At 51.3% G+C, this 25,936-nt stretch overlaps 1 protein-coding gene across 8 annotated transcripts in view; it reads right to left on the bottom strand.

The window, feature by feature from the left end:
* spega (striated muscle enriched protein kinase a) overlaps nucleotides 1-25,936 on the bottom strand; it is a 376,412-nt gene that overhangs the window by 140,397 nt on the left and 210,079 nt on the right. The window lies entirely within an intron of this gene.

Genomic DNA, 25,936 nt, shown 5'->3' with positions numbered 1-25,936 from the left:
GGGGAAACACAATGATGGGGATAGAGGGGGATGGGGAAACACGAGGATGGGGGATAGAGTGGAATAGGGAAACACGAGGATGGGGATAGAGGGGGGAATAGGGAAACACAAGCGGATTGGAATGGGGGGAATAGGGAAACATGAGGATGGGGATAGAAGGGGAGTAGGGAAAACACAAGGATGGGGATAGAGGGGGAGTAGGGGAAACACGAGGATGGGTGATAGAGGGGAATGGGGAAACACAAAAGAATAGGGATAGAGGGGAATAGGGAAACACGAGGATGGGGATAGAGGGGGAATAGGGGAAACACGAGGCTGGGGGATAGAGGGGATCAGGAAAGCACAATAGGATGGGGGATAGAGAGAAATTGGGAAACATGAGAGGATGGGGATAGAGAGAGAATAGGGAAACAAGCATGGGGGATACAGGGGAATAGGGAAACACAGGGATGGGAATAGAGGGGGTAAAGGGAAAACACAAGGATGGGAGATAGAGGGGAATAGGGAAACACAAGAATGGGGATAGAGGTGAATAGAGAAACACAAGAGGATGGGGATAGAGGGGGAAATGAGGAAACATGAGGATGGGGAGAGAAGGGGAATAGGAAAACATGACGATGGGGATAGAGGGGAATGGGGAAACATGAGGATTGGGGATGGGGGGGATGGGGAAACATGAGGATGGGGCATAGATGGGAATAGGGAAACACCAGGATGGGGATAGAACCGAATAGGGAATCATGGGGATGGGGGTTAGAGGGGAATAGGGAAACACAATAGGATGGGGATAGAGGGGAATAGGGAAACAAGAGGATGGGGATAGAGGGGAATAGGAAAACACGAGGATGGGGTAGAGGGCGGAATAGGGATACACGAATATGGGGATAGAGGGGGGAATAGGAAAAACAAGAGGATGGGAGATAGAGGGGGGAATGGGGAAACACGAGGATTAGGGATAGAGGGGAATAGGGAAACACGAGGATGGAGATAGAGAGGGAATAGGGGAAACACGAGAATGGGGGATAGATGGGGGAATAGGGAAACACAATAGAATGGGGGATAGAGGGTGAATGGGGGAAACACAAGAATGGGGGATTGAGGGAGAATGTGGAAACATGAGGATGGGGGATAGAGGGGAATGGGGAAGCATGAGGATGGATATAGAGGGGAATATGGAAACACGAGGATCAGGATAGAGGGGAATGGGGAAACACAAGGATGGGGAATAGACGGGAATAGGGAAACACGAGGATGGGGTTAGAGGGGAATGGGGAAAACAATAGGATGAGGGATAGAGGGGGAATAGGGAATCATGAGGATGGGGATAGAAGGGAATAGGGAAACATGAGGATGGGGGTTAGAGGGGAATAGGGAAACATGAGGATGGGGATAGAGTGGGGAATAAGGAAACACGAGGATGGGGATAGAAGGGAATAAGGAAACACAAGGATGGGGGATAGATGGGGAATGGAGAAACACGAGGATGGGGAATATAGGAGGAATGGGGAAACACGAGGATGGAGATAGAGGGGAATAGGGAAACACGAACATGGGGGATAGAGGAGAATAGGAAAAATAAGGATGGGGAGAGAAGGGAATAGGGAATCACGAGGATGGGGGATAGAGGGGAATAGGGAAATACAAGGATGGGGATAGAGGGAGAAATGGGAAAACAAGAGGATGGGGATAGATGGGGGAATGGGGAAACATGAGGATGGGGATAGAGGGGGAATGGGGAAACATGAGGATGGGGATAGAGGGGTGAATGGGGAAACACGAGGATGGAGGTAGAGGGGAATAGGGAAACACGAGGATCGGGATAGAGGGGGGAATAGGGAATCATGAGGGTGGGGATAGAAGGGAATAAACACGAGGATGGGGGTTAGAGGGGAATAGGGAAACATGAGGATGGGGATAGAGGAGAATAGGGAAACACGAGGATGGGGGATAGAGTGGGGAAAGGGGAAACACAAGGATGGGGTATAGAGGGGAATAGGGAAACACGAGAATGGGGATTGAGGGGAATAGAGAAACACAAGAGGATGGGGATAGAGGGGGAAATGAGGAAGCACGAGGATGGGCAGAGAAGGGGGAATAGGGAAACACGAGGATGGGGGATAGATGGGGAATGGGGAAACACGAGGATGGGGGATAGATGGGGAATGGGGAAACATGAGGATGGGGATAGAGGAGTGAATGGGGAAACACGATGATGGAGGTAGAGGGGAATAGGGAAACACGAGGATGGGGGATAGAGGGGGAATGGGGAGAGCACAAGAGGATGGGGGATAGAGGGGAATAGGGTATCACGAGGATGGGAGATAGAGGGGAATGGGGAAACACGAGGATGGGCGATAGAGGGGGAATGGGGAGAGCACAAGAGGATGGGGGATAGAGGGGAATAGGGAATCACGAGGATGGGAGATAGAGGGGAATGGGGAAACACGAGGATGGGGGATAGAGGGGGAATGGGGAAAACAAGAGGATGGGGGATAGAGGGGGGAATGGGGAAACACATGAGAATAGGGGATAGAGGGAGAATAGGGAAACACGAGGATGGGGGATAGAGGGGAATGGGGAAGCACGAGGATGGGGAATAGAGGGGATTAGGGAAACACGAGGATGGGGGATAGAGGGGGAATAGGGAAACACAATAGGATGGGGGATAGAGGGGGAATGGGGAAACACAAGAATGGGGGATTGAGGGAGAATGTGGAAACACAAAGATGGGGGATAGAGGGGAATAGGGAAACACAAGAATGGGGGTAGAGGTGAATAGACAAACACAAGAAGATGGGTATAGAGGGGGAAATGAGGAAACAGGAGGATGGGGAGAGAAGGGGAATAGGAAAACATGACGATGGGATAGAGGGGAATGGGGAAACATGAGGATTAGGGATGGGGGGATGGGGAAACATGAGGATGGGGCATAGATGGGAATAGGGAAACACCAGGTTGGGAATAGAAGCGAATAGACAATGACGGGGATGGGGGTTAGAGGGGAATAGGGAAACACAATAGAATGGGGATAGAGGGGAATAGGGAAACAAGAGGATGGGGATAGAGAGGAATAGGAAAACACGAGGATGGGGTAGAAGGCGGAATAGGGATACACGAATATGGGGATAGAGGGGGGAATAGGAAAAACAAGAGGATGGGAGATAGAGGGGGGAATGGGGAAACATGAGGATGGGGGATAGAGGGGAATAGGGAAACATGAGGATGGAGATAGAGAGGGAATAGGGGAAACACGAGAATGGGGGATAGAGGGGGAATAGGGAAACACAATAGGATGGGGGATAGAGGGGGAATGGGGAAACACAAGAATGGGGGATTGAGAGAGAATGTGGAAACACGAGGATGGGGGATAGAGGGGAATGGGGAAACATGAGGATGGGTGATAGAGGGGGAATGGGGGAACACGAGGATGGGGGATAGAGGGGGAATGTGGAGAGCACAAGAGGATGGGGATAGAGGGGAATAGAGATACACGAGGATGGGGGATAGAGGGGAATGGGGAAACACAATGATGGGGATAGAGGGGGATGGGGAAACACGAGGATGGGGGATAGAGTGGAATAGGGAAACACGAGGATGGGGATAGAGGGGGGAATAGGGAAACACAAGCGGATTGGAATGGGGGGAATAGGGAAACATGAGGATGGGGATAGAAGGGGAGTAGGGAAAACACAAGGATGGGGATAGAGGGGGAGTAGGGGAAACACGAGGATGGGTGATAGAGGGGAATGGGGAAACACAAAAGAATAGGGATAGAGGGGAATAGGGAAACATGAGGATGGGGATAGAGGGGGAATAGGGGAAACACGAGGCTGGGGGATAGAGGGGATCAGGAAAGCACAATAGGATGGGGGATAGAGAGAAATTGGGAAACATGAGAGGATGGGGATAGAGAGAGAATAGGGAAACAAGCATGGGGGATACAGGGGAATAGGGAAACACAGGGATGGGAATAGAGGGGGGAAAGGGAAAACACAAGGATGGGAGATAGAGGGGAATAGGGAAACACAAGAATGGGGATAGAGGTGAATAGAGAAACACAAGAGGATGGGGATAGAGGGGGAAATGAGGAAACATGAGGATGGGGAGAGAAGGGGAATAGGAAAACATGACGATGGGGATAGAGGGGAATGGGGAAACATGAGGATTGGGGATGGGGGGGATGGGGAAACATGAGGATGGGGCATAGATGGGAATAGGGAAACACCAGGATGGGGATAGAACCGAATAGGGAATCATGGGGATGGGGGTTAGAGGGGAATAGGGAAACACAATAGGATGGGGATAGAGGGGAATAGGGAAACAAGAGGATGGGGATAGAGGGGAATAGGAAAACACGAGGATGGGGTAGAGGGCGGAATAGGGATACACGAATATGGGGATAGAGGGGGGAATAGGAAAAACAAGAGGATGGGAGATAGAGGGGGGAATGGGGAAACACGAGGATTAGGGATAGAGGGGAATAGGGAAACACGAGGATGGAGATAGAGAGGGAATAGGGGAAACACGAGAATGGGGGATAGATGGGGGAATAGGGAAACACAATAGAATGGGGGATAGAGGGTGAATGGGGGAAACACAAGAATGGGGGATTGAGGGAGAATGTGGAAACATGAGGATGGGGGATAGAGGGGAATGGGGAAGCATGAGGATGGATATAGAGGGGAATATGGAAACACGAGGATCAGGATAGAGGGGAATGGGGAAACACAAGGATGGGGAATAGACGGGAATAGGGAAACACGAGGATGGGGTTAGAGGGGAATGGGGAAAACAATAGGATGAGGGATAGAGGGGGAATAGGGAATCATGAGGATGGGGATAGAAGGGAATAGGGAAACATGAGGATGGGGGTTAGAGGGGAATAGGGAAACATGAGGATGGGGATAGAGTGGGGAATAAGGAAACACGAGGATGGGGATAGAAGGGAATAAGGAAACACAAGGATGGGGGATAGATGGGGAATGGAGAAACACGAGGATGGGGAATATAGGAGGAATGGGGAAACACGAGGATGGAGATAGAGGGGAATAGGGAAACACGAACATGGGGGATAGAGGAGAATAGGAAAAATAAGGATGGGGAGAGAAGGGAATAGGGAATCACGAGGATGGGGGATAGAGGGGAATAGGGAAATACAAGGATGGGGATAGAGGGAGAAATGGGAAAACAAGAGGATGGGGATAGATGGGGGAATGGGGAAACATGAGGATGGGGATAGAGGGGGAATGGGGAAACATGAGGATGGGGATAGAGGGGTGAATGGGGAAACACGAGGATGGAGGTAGAGGGGAATAGGGAAACACGAGGATCGGGATAGAGGGGGGAATAGGGAATCATGAGGGTGGGGATAGAAGGGAATAAACACGAGGATGGGGGTTAGAGGGGAATAGGGAAACATGAGGATGGGGATAGAGGAGAATAGGGAAACACGAGGATGGGGGATAGAGTGGGGAAAGGGGAAACACAAGGATGGGGTATAGAGGGGAATAGGGAAACACGAGAATGGGGATTGAGGGGAATAGAGAAACACAAGAGGATGGGGATAGAGGGGGAAATGAGGAAGCACGAGGATGGGCAGAGAAGGGGGAATAGGGAAACACGAGGATGGGGGATAGATGGGGAATGGGGAAACATGAGGATGGGGATAGAGGAGTGAATGGGGAAACACGATGATGGAGGTAGAGGGGAATAGGGAAACACGAGGATGGGGGATAGAGGGGAATAAGAAAAATAAGGATGGGGATAGGGATGAATGGGGAAACATGAGGATGGGGGATAGATTGGGAATGGGGAAATACATGAGAATGGGGGATAGAGAGAGAATAGGGAAACACAAGGATGGGGGATAGAGGGGAAAAGGGAAACACAGGGATGGGAATAGAGGGGGAAAGGGGAAACACAAGGATGGGGGATAGAGGGGAATAGGGAAACACAAGAATGGGGATAGAGGTGAATAGAGAAACACAAGAAGATGGGGATAGAGGGGGAAATGAGGAAACATGAGGATGGGGAGAGAAGGGGAATAGGAAAACATGACGATGGGGATAGAGGGGAATGGGGAAACATGAGGATTGGGGATAGGGGGGAATGGGGAAACATGAGGAAGGGGCATAGATGGGAATAGGGAAACACCAGGTTGGGGATAGAAGCGAAGAGGGAATGACGGGGATGGGGGTTAGAGGGGAAGAGGGAAACACAATAGGATGGAGATAGAGGGGAATAGGGAAACAAGAGGATGGGGATAGAGGGGAATAGGAAAAACAAGATGGGAGGTAGAGGGGGGGAATGGGGAAACACGAGGATGGGGGATAGAGGGGAATAGGAAAACACGAGGATGGAGATAGAGAGGGAATAGGGGAAACACGAGAATGGGGGATAGAGGGGGAATAGGGAAACACAATAGGATGGGGGATAGAGGGGGAATGGGGAAACACAAGAATGGGGGATTGAGGGAGAATGTGGAAACACAAGGATGGGGGATAGAGGGGAATAGGGAAACACAAGAATGGGGATAGAGGTGAATAGAGAAACACAAGAAGATGGGGATAGAGGGGGAAATGAGGAAACATGAGGATGGGGAGAGAAGGGGAATAGGAAAACATGACGATGGGGATAGAGGGGAATGGGGAAACATGAGGATTAGGGATGGGGGGATGGGGAAACATGAGGATGGGGCATAGATGGGAATAGGGAAACACCAGGTTGGGAATAGAAGCGAATAGACAATGACGGGGATGCGGGTTAGAGGGGAATAGGGAAACACAATAGGATGGGGATAGAGGGGAATAGGGAAACAAGAGGATGGGGATAGAGAGGAATAGGAAAACACGAGGATGGGGTAGAGGGCGGAATAGGGATACACGAATATGGGGATAGAGGGGGGAATAGGAAAAACAAGAGGATGGGAGATAGAGGGGGGAATGGGGAAACACGAGGATGGGGGATAGAGGGGAATAGGGAAACACGAGGATGGAGATAGAGAGGGAATAGGGGAAACACGAGAATGGGGGATAGAGGGGGAATAGGGAAACACAATAGGATGGGGGATAGAGGGGGAATGGGGAGAGCACAAGAGGATGGGGATAGAGGGGAATAGAGATACACGAGGATGGGGAATAGAGGGGATTAGGGAAACACGAGGATGGGGGATAGAGGGGAATGGGGAAACATGAGGATAGGTGATAGAGGGGGAATGGGGGAACACGAGGATGGGGGATAGAGGGGGAATGTGGAGAGCACAAGAGGATGGGGATAGAGGGGAATAGAGATACACGAGGATGGGGGATAGAGGGGAATGGGGAAACATGAGGATGGGTATTAGAGGGGGAATGGGGGAACACGAGGATGGGGGATAGAGGGGGAATGTGGAGAGCACAAGAGGATAGGGATAGAGGGGAATAGAGATACACGAGGATAGGGGATAGAGGGGAATGGGGAAACACAATGATGGGGATATAGGGGGATGGGGAAACACGAGGATGGGGGATAGAGTGGAATAGGGAAACACGAGGATGGGGATAGAGGGGGGAATAGGGAAACACAAGCGGATTGGAATGGGGGGGGAATAGGGAAACAGGATGGGGATAGAAGGGGAGTAGGGAAAACACAAGGATGGGGGATAGAGGGGGAGTAGGGGAAACACGAGGATGGGTGATAGAGGGGAATGGGGAAACACAAAAGAATTGGGATAGAGGGGAATAGGGAAACACGAGGATGGGGATAGAGGGGGAATAGGGGAAACACGAGGCTGGGGGATAGAGGGGATCAGGAAAGCACAATAGGATGGGGGATAGAGAGAAATTGGGAAACATGAGAGGATGGGGATAGAGAGAGAATAGGGAAACACAAGCATGGGGGATACAGGGGAATAGGGAAACACAGGGATGGGAATAGAGGGGGGAAAGGGGAAACACAAGGATGGGAGATAGAGGGGAATAGGGAAACACAAGAATGGGGATAGAGGTGAATAGAGAAACACAAGAGGATGGGGATAGAGGGGGAAATGAGGAAACATGAGGATGGGGAGAGAAGGGGAATAGGAAAACATGACGATGGGGATAGAGGGGAATGGGGAAACATGAGGATTGGGGATGGGGGGATGGGGAAACATGAGGATGGGGCATAGATGGGAATAGGGAAACACCAGGATGGGGATAGAACCGAATAGGGAATCATGGGGATGGGGGTTAGAGGGGAATAGGGAAACACAATAGGATGGGGATAGAGGGGAATAGGGAAACAAGAGGATGGGGATAGAGGGGAATAGGAAAACACGAGGATGGGGTAGAGGGCGGAATAGGGATACACGAATATGGGGATAGAGGGGGGAATAGGAAAAACAAGAGGATGGGAGATAGAGGGGGGAATGGGGAAACACGAGGATTAGGGATAGAGGGGAATAGGGAAACACGAGGATGGAGATAGGGAATAGGGGAAACACGAGAATGGGGGATAGAGGGGGAATAGGGAAACACAATAGAATGGGGGATAGAAGGTGAATGGGGGAAACACAAGAATGGGGGATTGAGGGAGAATGTGGAAACACGAGGATGGGGGATAGAGGGGAATGGGGAAGCATGAGGATGGATATAGAGGGGAATATGGAAACACGAGGATCGGGATAGAGGGGAATGGGGAAACACAAGGATGGGGAATAGACGGGAATAGGGAAACACGAGGATGGGGTTAGAGGGGAATAGGGAAACACGAAGATGGGGTTAGAGGGAAATGGGGAAACACAATAGGATGGGGGATAGAGGGGAATGGGGAAAAAGGAGGATGGGTATAGAGGGGAATAGGGAAACACAAGAGGTTGGGGGTAGAGGAGTATAGGGAAACATGAGGATGGGGGATAGAGGGGAAGAGTGAAACACGAGGATGGGTGATAGAGGGGGGAAAGGGGAAACACGAGGATGGGGATAGAGGCGGGAATAGGGAAACACAAGGATGGGGGATAGAGGGGAATGGGGAAAAACAATAGGATGAGGGATAGAGGGGGGAATAGGGAAACATGAGGATGGGGATAGAAGGGAATAAGGAAACACGAGGATGGGAATAGAAGGGAATAAGGAAACACAAGGATGGGGGATAGATGGGGAATGGAGAAACACGAGGATGGGGAATATAGGAGGAATGGGGAAACACGAGGATGGAGATAGAGGGGAATAGGGAAACACGAACATGGGGGATAGAGGAGAATAGGAAAAATAAGGATGGGGGAGAGAAGGGAATAGGGAATCACGAGGATGGGGGATAGAGGGGAATAGGGAAACACAAGGATGGGGATAGAGGGAGAAAGGGGAAAACAAGAGGATGGGGATAGATGGGGGAATGGGGAAACATGAGGATGGGGATAGAGGGGGAATGGGGAAACATGAGGATGGGGATAGAGGGGTGAATGGGGAAACATGAGGATGGAGGTAGAGGGGAATAGGGAAACACGAGAATGGGGGATAGAGGGGAATAAGAAAAATAAGGATGGGGATAGGGGTGAATGGGGAAACACGAGGATGGGGGATAGAAGGGATTAGGGAAACACGAGGATGGGGATAGAGGGGAATGGGGAAACATGAGGATGGGAAATAGAGGGGAATAGGGAAACACGAGGATGGGTATAGAAGGGAATAGGGAAACACGAGGATCGGGATAGAGGGGGGAATAGGGAATCATGAGGGTGGGGATAGAAGGGAATAGGGAAACACGAGGATGGGGGTTAGAGGGGAATAGGGAAACATGAGGATGGGGATAGAGGAGAATAGGGAAACACGAGGATGGGGGATAGAGTGGGGAAAGGGGAAACACAAGAATCGGGTATAGAGGGGAATAGGGAAACACGAGAATGGGGATTGAGGGGAATAAAGAAACACAAGAGGATGGGGATAGAGGGGGAAATGAGGAAGCACGAGGATGGGCAGAGAAGGGGGAATAGGGAAACACGAGGATGGGGGATAGATGGGGAATGGGGAAACACGAGGATGGGGATAGAGGGGTGAATGGGGAAACATGACGATGGAGGACGAGGGGAATAGGGAAACACGAGGATGGGGGATAGAGGGGAATAAGAAAAATAAGGATGGGGATAGGGATGAATGGGGAAACATGAGGATGGGGGATAGAGGGGGAATGGGGAAATACATGAGAATGGGGATAGAGAGAGAATAGGGAAACACAAGGATGGGGGATAGAGGGGAATAGGGAAACACAGGGATGGGAATAGAGGGGGAAAGGGGAAACACAAGGATGGGGGATAGAGGGGAATAGGGAAACACAAGAATGGGGATAAAGGTGAATAGAGAAACACAAGAAGATGGGGATAGAGGGGGAAATGAGGAAACATGAGGATGGGGAGAGAAGGGGAATAGGAAAACATGGCGATGGGGATAGAGGGGAATGGGGAAACACGAGGATTGGGGATAGGGGGAATGGGGAAACATGAGGAAGGGGCATAGATGGGAATAGGGAAACACCAGGTTGGGGATAGAAGCGAAGAGGGAATGATGGGGATGGGGGTTAGAGGGGAAGAGGGAAACACAATAGGATGGAGATAGAGGGGAATAGGGAAACAAGAGGATGGGGATAGAGGGGAATAGGAAAAACAAGATGGGAGGTAGAGGGGGGGAATGGGGAAACACGAGGATGGGGGATAGAGGGGAATAGGGAAACACGAGGATGGAGATAGAGAGGGAATAGGGGAAACACGAGAATGGGGGATAGAGGGGGGATAGGGAAACACAATAGGATGGGGGATAGAGGGGGAATGGGGAAACACAAGAATGGGGGATTGAGGGAGAATGTGGAAACACAAGGATGGGGGATAGAGGGGAATAGGGAAACACAAGAATGGGGATAGAGATGAATAGAGAAACACAAGAAGATGGGGATAGAGGGGGAAATGAGGAAACATGAGGATGGGGAGAGAAGGGGAATAGGAAAACATGACGATGGGGATAGAGGGGAATGGGGAAACACGAGGATTGGGGATAGGGGGGAATAGGGAAACATGAGGATGGGGTTAGAGGGAAATGGGGAAACACAATAGGATGGGGGATAGAGTGGAATGGGTAAAAAGGAGGATGGGTATAGAGGGGAATAGGGAAACACAAGAGGTTGGGGGTAGAGGAGTATAGGGAAACATGAGGATAGGGGATAGAGGGGGGAATGGGGAACACGAGGATGGAGGATAGAGGGGAATGGGGAAACACAATGATGGGGATAGAGGTGGATGGGGAAACACGAGGACGGGGCATAGAGTGGAATACGGAAACACGAGGATGGGGGATAGAGGGGGAATAGGGAAACACAAGTGGATTGGAATAGGGGGAATAGGGAAACACAAGGATGGGGCTAGAGGGGGGAATAGGGAAACAGAAGGATGGGGGATAGAGGGGGGGAAAGGGGAAACACAATAGGATGGGGGATAGAGGAGGAGTAGGGGAAACACAAGGATGGGGATAGAGGGGAATGGGGAAACACAATAGGATTGGGATAGAAGGGAATAGGGAAACATGAGGATGGGGATAGAGGGAGAATAGGGGATACACGAGTTTGGGGGATAGAGGGGATCAGGGAAGCACAATAGGATGGGGGATAGAGGGAAATTGGGAAACATGAGAGGTTGGGGATAGAGGGGTGAATAGGGAAACACGAGGATGGGGTAGAGGGGGGAATAGGGAAACAGAAGGATGAGTGATAGAGGGGGGAATAGGGGAAACATGAGGATGGGGACAGAGGGCGGAATAGGGAAACACGAGGAAGGAGGATAGAGGGGAATGGGGAAACAAGAGGATGGGGATAGAGGGGGAAATGAGGAAACATGAGGATGGGGAGAGAAGGGGAATAGGGAAACATGACGATGGGGATAGAGGGTAATAGGGAAACCCGAGGATGCGGATAGTGGGCGATAGAGAAACACGAGGATGGAGGATAGAGGGGAACAGGGAAACACGAAGATGGTGATACAGGGGAATGGGGAAACACAATAGGATGGGGGATAGAGGGGGAATAGGGAAACACAGGGATGGGAATAGAGGGGGAAAGGGGAAACACAAGGATGGGGATAGAGGGTAATAGGGAAACACAAGAATGGGGATAGAGGTGAATAGAGAAACACAAGAAGATGGGGATAGAGGGGGAAATGAGGAAACATGAGGATGGGGAGGGAAGGGGAATAGGGAAACATGACGATGGGGATAGAAGGGAATAGGGAAACACGAGGATGGGGGATAGAGGGGATCAGGGAAGCACGATAGGATGGGGGATAGAGGGGAATTGGGAAACACGATAGGAGGGGGATAGAGGGGAATTGGGAAACACGACAGGATGGGGATAGAGGGGGAACAGGGAAACACGAGGATGGGAGGTAGAGGGGGAATAGGGGAAACACGAGGATGGGGATGGGGGAATAGGGAAACAGAAGGATGGGGGATAGAGGGGGAGTAGGGGAAACACGAGGATGGGGGATAGAGGGGAATGGGGAAACACAATAGGAATGGGATAGAGGGGAATAGGGAAACACAATTGGATGAGGGATAGAGGGGGGAATAAGGAATCACGAGGATGGGGATAGAAGGGAATAGGGAAACACGAGTGTGGGGGTTAGAGGGGAATAGGGAAACATGAGGATGGGGATAGAGGGGAATGGGGAACGATGAGGATGGGGATAGAGGGGGGAATAGGGAAACATGAGGATAGGGATAGAGGGGGGAATGGGGAAACACGAGGATGGGGGATAGATGGGGAATGGGGAAACACGAGGATGGGGATAGAGGGGTGAATGGGGAAACATGACGATGGAGGACGAGGGGAATAGGGAAACACGAGGATGGGGGATAGAGGGGAATAAGAAAAATAAGGATGGGGATAGGGATGAATGGGGAAACATGAGGATGGGGGATAGAGGGGGAATGGGGAAATACATGAGAATGGGGATAGAGAGAGAATAGGGAAACACAAGGATGGGGGATAGAGGGGAATAGGGAAACACAGGGATGGGAATAGAGGGGGAAAGGGGAAACACAAGGATGGGGGATAGAGGGGAATAGGGAAACACAAGAATGGGGATAAAGGTGAATAGAGAAACACAAGAAGATGGGGATAGAGGGGGAAATGAGGAAACATGAGGATGGGGAGAGAAGGGGAATAGGAAAACATGACGATGGGGATAGAGGGGAATGGGGAAACACGAGGATTGGGGATAGGGGGAATGGGGAAACATGAGGAAGGGGCATAGATGGGAATAGGGAAACACCAGGTTGGGGATAGAAGCGAAGAGGGAATGATGGGGATGGGGGTTAGAGGGGAAGAGGGAAACACAATAGGATGGAGATAGAGGGGAATAGGGAAACAAGAGGATGGGGATAGAGGGGAATAGGAAAAACAAGATGGGAGGTAGAGGGGGGGAATGGGGAAACACGAGGATGGGGGATAGAGGGGAATAGGGAAACACGAGGATGGAGATAGAGAGGGAATAGGGGAAACACGAGAATGGGGGATAGAGGGGGGATAGGGAAACACAATAGGATGGGGGATAGAGGGGGAATGGGGAAACACAAGAATGGGGGATTGAGGGAGAATGTGGAAACACAAGGATGGGGGATAGAGGGGAATAGGGAAACACAAGAATGGGGATAGAGATGAATAGAGAAACACAAGAAGATGGGGATAGAGGGGGAAATGAGGAAACATGAGGATGGGGAGAGAAGGGGAATAGGAAAACATGACGATGGGGATAGAGGGGAATGGGGAAACACGAGGATTGGGGATAGGGGGAATAGGGAAACATGAGGATGGGGTTAGAGGGAAATGGGGAAACACAATAGGATGGGGGATAGAGTGGAATGGGTAAAAAGGAGGATGGGTATAGAGGGGAATAGGGAAACACAAGAGGTTGGGGGTAGAGGAGTATAGGGAAACATGAGGATAGGGGATAGAGGGGGGAATGGGGAACACGAGGATGGAGGATAGAGGGGAATGGGGAAACACAATGATGGGGATAGAGGTGGATGGGGAAACACGAGGACGGGGCATAGAGTGGAATACGGAAACACGAGGATGGGGGATAGAGGGGGAATAGGGAAACACAAGTGGATTGGAATAGGGGGAATAGGGAAACACAAGGATGGGGCTAGAGGGGGGAATAGGGAAACAGAAGGATGGGGGATAGAGGGGGGGAAAGGGGAAACACAATAGGATGGGGGATAGAGGAGGAGTAGGGGAAACACAAGGATGGGGATAGAGGGGAATGGGGAAACACAATAGGATTGGGATAGAAGGGAATAGGGAAACATGAGGATGGGGATAGAGGGAGAATAGGGGATACACGAGTTTGGGGGATAGAGGGGATCAGGGAAGCACAATAGGATGGGGGATAGAGGGAAATTGGGAAACATGAGAGGTTGGGGATAGAGGGGTGAATAGGGAAACACGAGGATGGGGTAGAGGGGGGAATAGGGAAACAGAAGGATGAGTGATAGAGGGGGGAATAGGGGAAACATGAGGATGGGGACAGAGGGCGGAATAGGGAAACACGAGGAAGGAGGATAGAGGGGAATGGGGAAACAAGAGGATGGGGATAGAGGGGGAAATGAGGAAACATGAGGATGGGGAGAGAAGGGGAATAGGGAAACATGACGATGGGGATAGAGGGTAATAGGGAAACCCGAGGATGCGGATAGTGGGCGATAGAGAAACACGAGGATGGAGGATAGAGGGGAACAGGGAAACACGAAGATGGTGATACAGGGGAATGGGGAAACACAATAGGATGGGGGATAGAGGGGGAATAGGGAAACACAGGGATGGGAATAGAGGGGGAAAGGGGAAACACAAGGATGGGGATAGAGGGTAATAGGGAAACACAAGAATGGGGATAGAGGTGAATAGAGAAACACAAGAAGATGGGGATAGAGGGGGAAATGAGGAAACATGAGGATGGGGAGGGAAGGGGAATAGGGAAACATGACGATGGGGATAGAAGGGAATAGGGAAACACGAGGATGGGGGATAGAGGGGATCAGGGAAGCACGATAGGATGGGGGATAGAGGGGAATTGGGAAACACGATAGGAGGGGGATAGAGGGGAATTGGGAAACACGACAGGATGGGGATAGAGGGGGAACAGGGAAACACGAGGATGGGAGGTAGAGGGGGAATAGGGGAAACACGAGGATGGGGATGGGGGAATAGGGAAACAGAAGGATGGGGGATAGAGGGGGAGTAGGGGAAACACGAGGATGGGGGATAGAGGGGAATGGGGAAACACAATAGGAATGGGATAGAGGGGAATAGGGAAACACAATTGGATGAGGGATAGAGGGGGGAATAAGGAATCACGAGGATGGGGATAGAAGGGAATAGGGAAACACGAGTGTGGGGGTTAGAGGGGAATAGGGAAACATGAGGATGGGGATAGAGGGGAATGGGGAACGATGAGGATGGGGATAGAGGGGGGAATAGGGAAACATGAGGATAGGGATAGAGGGGGGAATGGGGAAACACGAGGATGGGGGATAGATGGGGAATGGGGAAACACGAGGATGGGGATAGAGGGGTGAATGGGGAAACATGACGATGGAGGACGAGGGGAATAGGGAAACACGAGGATGGGGGATAGAGGGGAATAAGAAAAATAAGGATGGGGATAGGGATGAATGGGGAAACATGAGGATGGGGGATAGAGGGGGAATGGGGAAATACATGAGAATGGGGATAGAGAGAGAATAGGGAAACACAAGGATGGGGGATAGAGGGGAATAGGGAAACACAGGGATGGGAATAGAGGGGGAAAGGGGAAACACAAGGATGGGGGATAGAGGGGAATAGGGAAACACAAGAATGGGGATAAAGGTGAATAGAGAAACACAAGAAGATGGGGATAGAGGGGGAAATGAGGAAACATGAGGATGGGGAGAGAAGGGGAATAGGAAAACATGACGATGGGGATAGAGGGGAATGGGGAAACACGAGGATTGGGGATAGGGGGAATGGGGAAACATGAGGAAGGGGCATAGATGGGAATAGGGAAACACCAGGTTGGGGATAGAAGCGAAGAGGGAATGATGGGGATGGGGGTTAGAGGGGAAGAGGGAAACACAATAGGATGGAGATAGAGGGGAATAGGGAAACAAGAGGATGGGGATAGAGGGGAATAGGAAAAACAAGATGGGAGGTAGAGGGGGGGAATGGGGAAACACGAGGATGGGGGATAGAGGGGAATAGGGAAACACGAGGATGGAGATAGAGAGGGAATAGGGGAAACACGAGAATGGGGGATAGAGGGGGGATAGGGAAACACAATAGGATGGGGGATAGAGGGGGAATGGGGAAACACAAGAATGGGGGATTGAGGGAGAATGTGGAAACACAAGGATGGGGGATAGAGGGGAATAGGGAAACACAAGAATGGGGATAGAGATGAATAGAGAAACACAAGAAGATGGGGATAGAGGGGGAAATGAGGAAACATGAGGATGGGGAGAGAAGGGGAATAGGAAAACATGACGATGGGGATAGAGGGGAATGGGGAAACACGAGGATTGGGGATAGGGGGGAATAGGGAAACATGAGGATGGGGTTAGAGGGAAATGGGGAAACACAATAGGATGGGGGATAGAGTGGAATGGGTAAAAAGGAGGATGGGTATAGAGGGGAATAGGGAAACACAAGAGGTTGGGGGTAGAGGAGTATAGGGAAACATGAGGATAGGGGATAGAGGGGGGAATGGGGAACACGAGGATGGAGGATAGAGGGGAATGGGGAAACACAATGATGGGGATAGAGGTGGATGGGGAAACACGAGGACGGGGCATAGAGTGGAATACGGAAACACGAGGATGGGGGATAGAGGGGGAATAGGGAAACACAAGTGGATTGGAATAGGGGGAATAGGGAAACACAAGGATGGGGCTAGAGGGGGGAATAGGGAAACAGAAGGATGGGGGATAGAGGGGGGGAAAGGGGAAACACAATAGGATGGGGGATAGAGGAGGAGTAGGGGAAACACAAGGATGGGGATAGAGGGGAATGGGGAAACACAATAGGATTGGGATAGAAGGGAATAGGGAAACATGAGGATGGGGATAGAGGGAGAATAGGGGATACACAAGTTTGGGGGATAGAGGGGATCAGGGAAGCACAATAGGATGGGGGATAGAGGGAAATTGGGAAACATGAGAGGTTGGGGATAGAGGGGTGAATAGGGAAACACGAGGATGGGGTAGAGGGGGGAATAGGGAAACAGAAGGATGAGTGATAGAGGGGGGAATAGGGGAAACATGAGGATGGGGACAGAGGGCGGAATAGGGAAACACGAGGAAGGAGGATAGAGGGGAATGGGGAAACAAGAGGATGGGGATAGAGGGGGAAATGAGGAAACATGAGGATGGGGAGAGAAGGGGAATAGGGAAACATGACGATGGGGATAGAGGGTAATAGGGAAACCCGAGGATGCGGATAGTGGGCGATAGAGAAACACGAGGATGGAGGATAGAGGGGAACAGGGAAACACGAAGATGGTGATACAGGGGAATGGGGAAACACAATAGGATGGGGGATAGAGGGGGAATAGGGAAACACAGGGATGGGAATAGAGGGGGAAAGGGGAAACACAAGGATGGGGATAGAGGGTAATAGGGAAACACAAGAATGGGGATAGAGGTGAATAGAGAAACACAAGAAGATGGGGATAGAGGGGGAAATGAGGAAACATGAGGATGGGGAGGGAAGGGGAATAGGGAAACATGACGATGGGGATAGAAGGGAATAGGGAAACACGAGGATGGGGGATAGAGGGGATCAGGGAAGCACGATAGGATGGGGGATAGAGGGGAATTGGGAAACACGATAGGAGGGGGATAGAGGGGAATTGGGAAACACGACAGGATGGGGATAGAGGGGGAACAGGGAAACACGAGGATGGGAGGTAGAGGGGGAATAGGGGAAACACGAGGATGGGGATGGGGGAATAGGGAAACAGAAGGATGGGGGATAGAGGGGGAGTAGGGGAAACACGAGGATGGGGGATAGAGGGGAATGGGGAAACACAATAGGAATGGGATAGAGGGGAATAGGGAAACACGAGGATGGCGAGTAGAGGGGGGAATAGGGAAACAGAAGGATGGGTGATAGAGGAGGGAATAGGGGAAACACGAGGATGGGGATAGAGGCGGGAATAAGGAAACACAAGGATGGGGGATAGAGGGGAATGGGGAAACACAATTGGATGAGGGATAGAGGGGGGAATAAGGAATCACGAGGATGGGGATAGAAGGGAATAGGGAAACACGAGTGTGGGGGTTAGAGGGGAATAGGGAAACATGAGGATGGGGATAGAGGGGAATGGGGAACGATGAGGATGGGGATAGAGGGGGGAATAGGGAAACATGAGGATAGGGATAGAGGGGGGAATGGGGAAACACGAGGATGGGGGATAGAGTGGGGAATAAGGAAACACGAGGATGGGGATAGAGGGGAAGAAGGAAACACAAGGATGGGGGATAGATGGGGAATGGAGAAACACGAGGATGGGGTATAGAGGGGGGAATGGGGAAACACGAGGATGGGGATATAGGAGGAATGGGGAAACACGAGGATGGAGATAGAGGGGAATAGGGAAACATGAGCATGGGGGATAGTGGAGAATATGAAAAATAAGGCTGGGGGATAGAAGGGAATAGGGAATCACAAGGATAGGGGATAGAGGGGAATGGGGAAACATGAAGATGGGGATAGAGGGGGAAAGGGGAAAACAAGAGGATGCGGATAGATGGGAGAATGGGGAAACACGAGAATAGGGAATAGAGAGAGAATAGGGAAACACGAGGACGGGGGCTAGAGGGGAATAGGGAAACACGGGGGTGGGGATAGAGGGGGAAAGGGGAAACATGAGGATGGGGAGAGAAGGGGAATAGGGAAACACGAGGATGGGGATAGATGGGGAAGGGGGAAACACGAGGATGGGGGATAGAGGGGGAATGGGGAAACATGAGGATGGGGATAGAGGGGTGAATGGGGAAACATGAGGATGGGGATAGAGGGGGAATAGGGAGAGCACAAGAGGATGGGGCATAGAGGGGAATAGGGAATCACGAGGATGGGGGATAGAGGGGAATGGGGAAACATGAGGATGGGGATGGGGGGAATGGGGAAACACATGAGAATGGGGGATAGAGGGAGAATAGGGAAACACAAGGATGGGGGATAGAGGGGAATAGGGAATCACAGGGATGGGAATAGAGGGGGAAAGGGGAAAAACAATAGGATAAGGGATAGAAGGGAGGAATAGGGAATCATGAGGATGGGGATAGAAGGGAATAGGGAAACATGAGGATGGGGATAGAGGGGATATAGGGGAAACACGAGGATGGGGGATAGAGGGGAACAGGGAAGCACAATAGGATGGGGGATAGAGGGGAATAGGGAAACACGAGGATGGGTAGAGAGGGGAATAGGGAAACACGAGGATCGGGATAGAGGGGAATAGGGAAATTCGAGGATGGGGGATAGAGGGGAATGGGGAAACTCGAGGATGGGGATAGAGGGGAATAGGGAAACACGAGGATGGGGATAGAGGGGAATAGGGAAACACGAGGATAAGGGATAGAGGGGAATAGGGAAATACAATAGAATGTGAGATAGAGGGGAATGGGGAAACACAAGGATGGGGGTAGAGGGGGGAATGGGGAATCACGAGGATGGGGAATAGGAATAGGGAAACACGAGGATGGGGATCGAGGGGAATAGGGAAACACGAGGATGGGGATCGAGGGGAATAGGGAAAACACGAGGATGGGGATAGAGGGGAATAGGGAAACATGAGGATGGGGGATAGAGGGGAAATAGCGGAAACACAAGGATGGGGGATAGAGGGGATCAGGGAAGCACAATAGGATGGGGGATAGAGGGGAATTGTGAAACACGAGCGGATGGGCATAGAGGGGGGAACAGGGAAACATGAGTATGGGAGGTAGAGGGGTGAATAGGGGAAACACAAGGATGGGGATAGGGGAATAGGGAAACAGAAGGATGGGGGATAGAGGGGAATGGGGAAATATGAGGATGGGGGATAGAGGGGAATAGGGAAACACGAGGATCAGGATAGAGGGGAATAGGGAAACACGAGGATGGGGGATAGCGCCGAATGGGGAAACACGAGGATGGGGATAGAGTGGAATAGGGAAACACGAGGATGGGTATAGAGGGGAATAGGGAAACACGAGGATCGGGATAGAGGGGAAATAGGGAAACCCGAGGATGCGGGATAGAGGGGAATAGGGAAACACAAGGATGGGGGATAGAGGGGAATGGGGAAACACAATGATGGGGATACAGGGGGATGGGGAAACACGAGGATGGGGCATTGAGTGGAATAGGGAAACACGAGGATGGAGGATAGAGGGGGGAATAGGGAAACACAAGCGGATTGGAATAGAGGGGGGAATAGGGAAACACGAGGATATGGGTAGAGGGGGGAATAGGGAAACAGAAGGATGGGGGATAGAGGGGGGAATAGAGAAAACACGAGGATCAGGATAGAGGGGGAATAGGGAAACACAATAGGATGGGGGATAGAGGGGGAGTAGGGGAAACACAAGGATGGGGATAGAGGGGAATGGGGAAACACAATAGGATTGGGATAGAGGGGAATAGGGAAACACGAGGATAGGGGATAGAGGGTGAATAGGGGAAACATGAGATTGGGGGATAGAGGGGATCAGGGAAGCACAATACGATGGGGGATAGAGGGGAATTGGGAAACGAGAGGTTGGGGATAGAGGGGTGAATAGGGAAACACGAGGATCGGGATAGAGTGGAATGGGGAAACACAAAAGGATGGTGGATAGAGGGTGAATAGGGAATCACGAGGATGGGGGGTAGAGGGGGAATAGGGAAACAGAAGGATGGGTGATAGAGGGGGGAATAGGGGAAATACGAGGATGGGGATAGGGGGGAATAGGGAAACATGAGGATGGGGATAGAGGGGAATGGGGAAACACAATAGGATGGAGATAGAGGGGGAATAGGGAAACACGAGGATGGGGATAGAGGGGAATAGGGAAACATGAAGATGGGGATAGAAGGGAATAGGGAAAGCACAAGGATGGGGATAGAGGGGAATAGGGAAACACGAGGATGGGAATAGAGGGGGGTAGGGGAAACACGAGGATGGGGATAGAGTGGAATGGGGAAACACAATAGGAATGGGATAGAGGGGAATAGGGAAACATGAGGATGGGGGATAGAGAGAAATAGGGGAACACGAGGATGCGGGATAGAGGGGATCAGGGAAGCACAATAGGATGGGGGACAGAGGGGAATTGGGAAACACGAGAGGATGGGGATAGAGTGGTGAACAGGGAAACACGAGGATGGGAGGTAGAGGGGGAGTAGGGGCAACACGAGGATGGGGGATAGAGGGGGAATAGGGAAACACAATAGGATAGGGGATAGAGGGGGAGTAGGGGAAACACAAGGATGGGGGATAGAGTGGAATGGTGAAACACAATAGGAATGGGATAGACGGGAATAGGGAAACACGAGGATGGGGGATAGAGTAGAATGGAGAAACACGAGGATCGGGATAGAGGGGAATAGGGAAAACACAAGGATGGGGATAGAGGGGAATAGGGAAACACGAGGATGGGGATAGAGGGGGCAATGGGGAAACACGAGGATGGGTGATAGAGGGGGAACAGGGGAAACACGAGGATGGGGGATAGAGGTGGAATAGGGAAACACAATAGGATGGGGGATAGAGGGGGAGTAGGGGAAACACGAGGATGGGGATAGAGGGGAATGGGGAAACACAATAGGAATGGGATAGACGGGAATAGGGAAACACGAGGATGGGGGATAGAGTAGAATGGGGAAACACAATAGGAATGGGATAGAGGGGAATAGGGAAACACAAGGATCGGAAAGGAGGGGAATAGGGAAACATGAGGATGGGGGATAGATGGGAATGGGGAAACACGAGGATGGGGATAGAGGGGAATAGGAAAACCCGAGGATGGGGGATAGAGGGGAATGGGGAAACTCGAGGATGGGGATAGAGGGGAATAGGGAAACATGAGGATGGGGATAGAGGGCGATTGGGAAAACACAAGGATCAGGATAGAGGGGAATAGGAAAATACGAGGATGGGGATAGAGGGGAATAGGGAAACACAATAGAAAGTGAGATAGAAGGGAATGGGGAAATACAAGGATGGGGTTAAGGTCAATGGGGAAACACGAGGATGGGGATAGAGGGTGAAATCGGAAACAGAACAGGATGGGGTTAGAGGGGAATAGGGAAACACGAGGATCAGGTTAGAAGGGAATGGGGAAGCAAAAGGATGTGGATAGAGGGGATTGGTCAAACTCGAGGATGGGGGATAGAGAGAATGGAGGAACGTGAGGATGGAGATAGAGGGGGAATGGGAAAGCACAAGAGAATGGGGATAGAGGGGAATAGGGGAAACAAGGATGTGGATAGAGGGGAATGGGGAAACACAACAGGATTGGGATAGAGGGGAATAGGGAAACACGAGGATGGGGCATAAAGGGGGAATAGGGGAAACACGAGATTGGGGGATAGAGGGGATCAGGGAAGCACAATTGGATGGGGATAGAGGGGAATTGGGAAACACGAGAGGTTGGGGATAGAGGGGTGAATAGGGAAACATGAGGATGGGGGTTAGAGGGGGGAATAGGAAAACAGAAGGATGGGTGATAGAGGGGGGAATAGGGGAAACACGAGGATGGGGATGGGGGAATAGGGAATCACGAGGATGGGGATAGAGGGAGGAATAGGGAAACATGAGGATGGGGATAGAGGGGAATAGGGAAACACGAGGATGGGTATTGAGGTGAATAGGGAAACACGAGGATCGGGATAGAGGGAAATGAGGAAACACAATAGGATGGGGGATAGAAGGGGAATAGGGAAACACGAGGATAGGATGGGGATAGAGGGGAATAGGGAAACACGAGGATGGGTATAGAGGGGAATAGGGAAAACACAAGGATGAGGATAGAGAGGAATAGGGAAACACGATGATGGGGATAGAGGGGGTAATGGGGAAACACCAGGATGGTTGATAGAGGCGGAATAGGGAAACACAAAAGGATGGGGGATAGAGGGGAATGGGGAAACATGAGGATGGGGGATAGAGGGGGAATAGGGAAACACAAAAGGATGTGGGATAGAGGGGGAATAGGGAAACACAAAAGGATGGGGGATACAGGGGAATGCGGAAACACAAGGATGGGGGATAGAGTGGAATGAGGAAACACAATATAAATGGGATAGAGAGGAATAGGGAAACATGAGGATGGGGATAGAGGGGAAATAGGGGAAACACAATATAAATGGGATAGAGAGGAATAGGGAAACACGAGGATGGGGAATAGAGGGGATCAGGGAAGCACAATAGGATGGGGGATAGAGAGGAATTGAGAAACACGAGAGGATGGGGATAGAGGGGGGAACAGGGAAACACGAGGATGGGAGGTAGAGGGGGGAATAGGGGAAACACGAAGATGGGGATGGGAGAATAGGGAAACATAAGGATGGAGGATAGAGGGGAATGGGGAAACACGAGGATGGGGGATAGAGGGGAATAGGGAAACATGAGGATCGGGATAGAGGGGAATAGGGAAAACACAAGGATGGGGATAGAGGGTAATAGGGAAACACAAGGATCAGGATAGAGGGGAATAGGGAACCCGAGGATGGGGGATAGAGGGGAATGGGGAAACTCGAGGATGGAGATAGAGGGAAATAGGGAAACACGAGGATGGGGATAGAAGGCGATAGGGAAAACACAAGGATCGGGATACAGGGGAATAGGAAAACACGAGGATAGGGGATAGAGGGGAATAGGGAAACACGAGGATGGGGGTAGAGGGGAATACGGAAAACACAAGGATGGGGATAGAGGGGAATAGGGAAACACGAGGATGGGGGTAGAGGGGGGAATAGGGAAACACGAGGATGGGGGATAGAGGGGAATGGAGAAACACGCGGATGGGGATAGAGGAGAATAGGGAAACACGAGGATGGGGATAGAGGGGAATAGGGAAACATGAGGATGGGGTAGAGGGGGGAATGGGGAATCACGAGGATGGGGATAGAGGGGAATAGGGAAACACGAGGATGGGTATAGAGGTGAATAGGGAAACACGAGGATCGGGATAGAGGGGAATGGGGAAACACAATAGGATGGGGGATAGAGGGGGAATAGGGAAACCCGAGGATGGGGATAGAGGGGAATAGGGAAACACGAGGATCGGGATAGAGGGGAATAGGGAAACACGAGGATGGGGATGGGGGGAATGGGGAAACATGAGGATGGGGGATGGGGAACAGGGGAAACACGAGGATGGGGGATAGAGGTGGAATAGGGAAACACAATAGGATGGGGGATAGAGGTGGAGTAGGGGAAACACGAGGATTGGGGATAGAGGGGAATGGGGAAACACGAGGATGGGGGATAGAGTGGAATGGTGAAACACAATAGGAATGGGATAGAGGGGAATAGGGAAACATGAGGATGGGGGTTAGAGGGGAAATAGGGGAACACGAGGATGGGGGATAGTGGGGATCAGGAAAGCACAATAGGATGGGGGATAGAGGGGAATTGGGAAACACGAGAGGATGGGGATAGAGGGGGGAACAGGGAAACACGAGGATGGGAGGTAGAGGGGGAATGGGGAAACACGAGGATGGAGGATAGAGGGGAATGGGGAAACATGAGGATCGGGATAGAGGGGAATAGGGAAAACACAAGGATGGGGATAGAGGGGAATAGGGAAACACGAGGATGGGGATAGAGGGGGGTATGGGGAAACACGAGGATGGGGGATAGAGGGGGAACAGGGGAAACACGAGGATGGGGATAGAGGTGGAATAGGGAAACACAATAGGATGGGGGATAGAGGGGGAGTAGGGGAAACACGAGGATGGGGGATAGAGGGGAATGGGGAAACACGAGGATGGGGATAGAGGATAGAGGGGGAATAAGGAAACACAATAGGATGGAGGGGAGAGGGGAATGGGGAAAAACAATAGGAATGGGATAGAGGGGAATAGGGAAACAAGAGGATGGGGGATAGAGGGGAATTGGGAAACACGAGAGGATGGGGATACAGGGGGGAACAGGGAAACACGAGGATGGGAGATAGAGGGGGGAATAGGGGAAACACGAGGATGGGGATGGGAGGAATAGGGAAACAGAAGGATGGGGGATAGAGGGGAATGGGGAAACACGAGGATGGAGATAGAGGGGGAATGGGAAACACGAGGATGGGGGATAGAGGGCAATGGGGAAACACGAGGATGGGGATAGAGGGGAATAGGGAAACACGAGGATGGGTATAGAAGGAAATAGGGAAACACGAAGATCGGGATAGAGGGGAATAGGGAAACCCGAGGATGGGGGATAGAGGGGATTGGGGAAACTCGAGGATGGAGATAGAGGGAAATAGGGAAACACGAGGATGGGGATAGAAGGCGATAGGGAAAACACAAGGATCGGGATACAGGGGAATAGGAAAACACGAGGATAGGGGATAGAGGGGAATAGGGAAACACGAGGATGGGGGTAGAGGGGAATACGGAAAACACAAGGATGGGGATAGAGGGGAATAGGGAAACACGAGGATGGGGGTAGAGGGGGGAATAGGGAAACACGAGGATGGGGGATAGAGGGGAATGGAGAAACACGCGGATGGGGATAGAGGGGAATAGGGAAACACGAGGATGGGGATAGAGGGGAATAGGGAAAACACAAGGATGGGGATAGAGGGGAATAGGGAAACATGAGGATGGGGTAGAGGGGGGAATGGGGAATCACGAGGATGGGGATAGAGGGGAATAGGGAAACACGAGGATGGGTATAGAGGTGAATAGGGAAACACGAGGATCGGGATAGAGGGGA

Source organism: Mobula hypostoma, chromosome 6, assembly GCF_963921235.1.
Source record: "Mobula hypostoma chromosome 6, sMobHyp1.1, whole genome shotgun sequence".
NCBI classification, from domain to species: Eukaryota; Metazoa; Chordata; class Chondrichthyes; order Myliobatiformes; family Myliobatidae; genus Mobula; species Mobula hypostoma.
This window is presented reverse-complemented; position numbering and strand designations above follow the sequence as displayed.